General features: G+C 44.2%; 1 protein-coding gene across 16 annotated transcripts in view; it reads left to right on the top strand.

Moving 5' to 3' along the window:
* The window catches only part of LOC122266900 (uncharacterized), a 169,295-nt gene that overhangs the window by 121 nt on the left and 164,174 nt on the right, over positions 1-5,000 (top strand). For all 16 annotated transcript variants that reach the window (XM_086554250.1, XM_086554243.1, XM_086554239.1 and 13 more), the window contains exon 1: positions 1-126. This exon is cut by the window's left edge and continues 121 nt beyond it. The gene's annotated coding sequence lies outside the window, so the exon portion shown is untranslated. The remainder of the gene's footprint in view (positions 127-5,000) is intronic.

Here is a 5,000-nt window from a genome sequence, read left to right as displayed (position 1 = left end):
CTAACGCAGTGACTAGACAGCAGAAGCTAGATTGCGTCTTAGAAGTGTAATAGAAGAAATTATCCCGAAATTGAGTGCGTTTTGACCCAGGGGGACCAGGACTATAATCCCCGTGGTTTTGTTAAGGTGAGTAAACACACCAAGAGATGAAAGCCTCGCCAAGGATTTTCTCACATAATTACATTTCCGTGTGAAAAATGTCCCTTTTCCTATCATCACTTGGGTGTAGTACGATCAACATTTGACCGGAACAGTTCCGTTGCAGTGGTCATAGGAACTCTTCACTAACTCACCTCAAAATAGGATATCCAGATTAAATCTCCCAAAGAACATTCATTCATACATACACTCATACACACCTTAATTAATTAACAAGGGGGAAAATTAAAGAAAACACATTATTCAGAAATATCAAAACCCAAACAGTGAGAGAGAGAAAGAGAAAGAAAGAAAATAGGAGAGAGAGAGAGTTAGAGAGAGGAGAGATAGAGGAGAGAAAGAGAGAGAGAGAGAGGAGAGATAAAGAGAGAGAGATAGAGGAGAGAGAGAGAGAGAGAGAGAGAGAGTGGAAGTGTGGAAGAGAGGAAAAGAGAGGAGGTAGAGAGAGATGGAGAGAAAGAGAGAGAGAGTTAGAGAGAGGAGAGAGAGAGGGAGGGAGGGACAAGGAACCAGCGACCCCTCGGTAACCCTAAAGGAGGAAGATGCAAAATGTTAATTCATAATAATAACCATAATGTTCGTAGCGATACGCCCTCCTACGCTGTGGTAGTCGGACCGAGACTGACGAAGGTAAAGCGAGGCTGTGGTTCTCTCTGCTCTGTTGTGATGCTGTGGTTTCTGTTCTGTTGTGATGCTGTGGTTCTTTATGTTCTGTTGTGGTTCTCTGTTCTGTTGTGATGCTGTGGTTCTGTGTTCTGTTGTGATGCTGTGGTTCTTTATGTTCTGTTGTGATGCTGTGGTTTCTGTTCTGTCGTGATGCTGTGGTTCTCTCTGCTCTGTTGTGATGCTGTGGTTCTTTATGTTCTGTTGTGATGCTGTGGTTTCTGTTCTGTTGTGATGGTAGGGTTATGTATTGTTGTGATCCCGTTCTGTTGTGATTCTCTGATATACTATGATGCTGTGGTTCTGCTTTTCTGTGATCTCTGTGGCTACTCTGCTGTGATGCTGGGGGTTCTGTTCTGCTGTGGTGCTGTTCTGTTCTACTGTGATTATCTACCTTGTCGTAGCTGTATAAAGTTCTGCTCTCATGTAATGCGGTGGTTTTCTCCTCTTCTGTGACGCTGTGTTTTTTGTTGTTGTTTTTTTCGTGCTGCTATGATGCTGTGATTCTCCGCTCTACTCTACTCTGCTCCGCTCCGCTCTGCCGATTCCTCCCTTCGCGTATTGATGCTTTCCGGGATGACGTTGATGCGGCTGCTTACCGTTGTTGGGTGGTGATGATGCTCTATAGTCGTGGTCTTTTGTGTGGTGCTATTGTCTCTCTGAAAAAAAAAAAAAATTAAATTATGCGCGTAGCGGGACTGACTCGGCGTTAGGCGGAATTTGTAACGCTGCGTCGAGATGTAGGGGAGGAGAGGAAGTAGAGTTATGTAGAGTTATGTAGTGTAGAGTTATGTAGTAAAGTTACGGTGTCGTTAGAGAGAGAGATGGAAACCCTTGTAATCTATTAAGGTGATTTACACGAGGGCAGTTTTCCTTCTTTCGGCACCATATGTAACACTGTACGGTATATGGTGTCCTCCCAGTCATAAAGGCATGTCATTGGATGATGTGACTGTCATCTCAGAGGGAGGTGTCTTTATAGCACTCTCTCCGTTCGTTAATATTGTCGAGACTGTTAGCCTTTGATTGTTACTGAATAAAGTTAGTTTGGATTGTTGGACATGGATAAAAACCTTCATTGTTATATAATAGGGTCATATTTTTGTTATACATAGATATGCCCGCAAGCACGTAAACACACGCACGTTCAAGCACACCCACACGCGCACATACACACACAGACACATGCTGGGAGAGAGAGAGAAGGGGGGGGGATTAGAGAGTGAAAGAGAGAGACGTTGACTTTAAGTTTATTGAGACAGGTGGTTACTTACATCTCAATAGGATAAGGTAACATAGATTATCCTCACCCCAATCTTAAATAGAATGCAGAGTGTTTAGGTCACCAGAGAGAGAGAAGGAGAGATAGAGAGAGATAGACAGAGAGAGATAGACAGAGAGAGAGACTTTTTGACTTTGACGAGTTTATTGAGACAAGTGATTACATACATCTCAAAAGGATGAGGTAACATAGGTTATCCTCATCCCAATCTTAGTATAGAGAGAGAGAGAGAGAGAGAGAGAGAGAGAAAGAAAGAAAGAGACAGAGAGAGAGAGAGAGAGAGAGAGACAGACAGACAGAGAGAGAGAGATGAGAGAGTTAGAGACAGCTAGACAGACAAAAATAGACATACAGGCAAAGATAAAAGGTCTAGGGACAAACCGACAACCATGTCTATAAAAAAAAAACACTATGCATATTCTCCCCATGATATACACAGACATATCGCACTAGCAACTAACCCCATCGGACACACTAAGGAGGCTCGACTACCCTTCAGGCAGAATCACATTCTTGAGAAATTTAGGCCAAAGTCGGGACGTACCAGAATGCAGCTCCCGTGCCTTGCTACATGCGTATGCTTAGATGTTATCGGATTATTGCGTTCTATTTATGCTACTGATATTGTCAGATAGATAACTGTTTTGCATATTTTGCGAGGAAGGAATATATTCTGTTTTGTTGCCTGGTATTCCCATGTTTGTTTATTTATTTCGTCTCTGTCTTATCTCGGTGTCTTTACCAGCCTTTTCGGAAGTAGATAGATAGATAGAGAGAGAGAGAGAGAGAGAGAGAGAGAGAAAGAGAGAATCAAGAGGGGGAAAAAATGAGGCGTGTTCACTGCATTCCCCATAGAGCAGTGCGGTGACACGGGCAGTGACCGGCCCGAGCCCTTCGTTGCGGTCATGTGCAGCCAGTGAACCGTCATGAGGCCGCGGGTTACGACGTGACCGACACTCAGAGGCCCTCAAGAGGAGATGCATGTTTTTTTTTTAATTCATGCACTGTTTCATATTGTTAAAAGTCGTAATCTAGGAATCTTTAATCAAGGAAGGGACACGTGCGAGCACCACCGACATTCTCAAACACTATTTACATACCTCTCAGGGGATGAGGTCATCGGCACTAGGATGTTGAGAACAGTTATCTGGTCACCTCCTGCGGTAGATACGGAATTATCACTTGAGCAGTGTCTGGTTCGCCTAAGACCACTCCTCTACCTCTTAGGGACATTCATACTAATACATACCATACAACCCCTGAGATAATTCCCGTAGTTTACTAATTCCTACGATTGGTGGGATCTCCAACACACGTACTCAAGATAGAGTCGCCAATATTTGTGTCTATGATCGTGTGTGAATGGCCGGCCACGACGTCGGAGAAGCTCAGGGTTGCGAGGTCGCGCGTTGCAAGAGGGAGTGGGCGTGCGGCGTTGCCTTTGGTCACGTGTTGACGATAAGGCGTAATGCGGGTTGCGTGTTGAGAGCCGTAGACCCGAGATAACGCGGACGTTTCTGGAATAACATAAGCGCAGACGGAGATGGTTTGTGTGTGTGTGGAGGGGGTGGGGGAGGGGGGAGGGGGGATCTAAGGCTCTCCCCCGTGAAATTTATTCAGGTATTTTCTTGTATCTGTTTTTTTTTATCATCAGTATTTTCCCTCTTTTGTTCTTATTTCATTCACATGCGCGAACGTGTCTTGTCGAGGTCAAGGTCAGGTGCTGTCGCTGTCTGATGCCAAACTCATAGGGTTCTACTTCCCTGCGTGACGTGACGCCAGCGGAGGGTTTTCTTCAGTGCAATACATAACGACTGACAGTCAACTGAGGGCGTTGTCAGCTAAGCTATACCTTTCTACGTCAGTGCGTTTAATACTCTCCCTCGTAACTCCCCGTTGGTAGGGGGGGGGGGAGATTACACCTGGCACGCATCTGCAAGGGGAGATCTCGAGCTTACTATCAAGATGATGACTCTAGGATCCTGCACGTAAGATCACCGACGGTGATTATGACTCTACAGTCGTAATCACAGTCGGTGTAAGGAAAGCGAGAGTTCTAGAGGCTGTTTCTATGGCAACTGTTCTAGTGTTCTGGTTCATGTTCATCCAACGCAAGACCGTTTAAAGAACACGAGTGATTATATCGCTAGTAACGCTAATATGAGTAAGTAAAGCATAAATAATGATAACACGAGTAATAATAAGAATATGAATAATAGTATTAATAACAAATAATAATAACACAAACGATGTTAGCAATAATAACACACGTAATGGTATTGCAAGCGCTAATAACAGCATCCATAACTCCGGTGATAACAACACGTGCAGTGATAACATCTCGCATACCGGGTTTCTCACACCACCGGCAAACCGGGAGTCGGTGCACGAACAACCCGGATGTACCGACCATACATCCGTTCTTTTGACTGTGCCGTTATGCTAACAGGAGCAGCATCGTCCAGCCTCTCCTGCCGCCCTTGTCTAACTGTCGTCGGGTAGGGTGGCGACTGGTCCTCTCATTGTGACTGGTGAATAGGTGCTTGTGTACGTTTCATTGTTGTTGTTTTTTCTTTTCTTTTCTTTTTTTACTTTGTTTGGTTTGTTGATTTTGTTATCTGATATTGTGTTTTAATGTGTTTTGTTGTTGATTTTGATATTGCTGTGTTTTCATTGCATGAGAGGGAGAGAGACAGAGATAGAGAGGGTGGTAGAAAGGGAAAGAGAAGGAACAGGAGAGAGAGAGAGAGAGAGAGAGAGAGAGAGAGAGAGAGAGAGAGAGAGAGAGAGAGAGAGAGAGAGAGAGAGAGAGAGAAACAGAAAGAAAGAAAGAGAGAAAGAAAGAAAGAAAGAAAGAAAGAGAGAAACAGCAGGAAACTAAAAAGACTCATAAATT

The sequence above is a fragment of the Penaeus japonicus genome, unplaced genomic scaffold, assembly GCF_977035675.1.
Source record: "Penaeus japonicus unplaced genomic scaffold, GWHDUDI00000001_assembly GWHDUDI00000029, whole genome shotgun sequence".
Classification (NCBI taxonomy): Eukaryota; Metazoa; Arthropoda; class Malacostraca; order Decapoda; family Penaeidae; genus Penaeus; species Penaeus japonicus.
The sequence above is the reverse complement of the archived record's forward strand: the minus strand, read 5'-3'. Positions and strand labels throughout refer to the sequence as shown.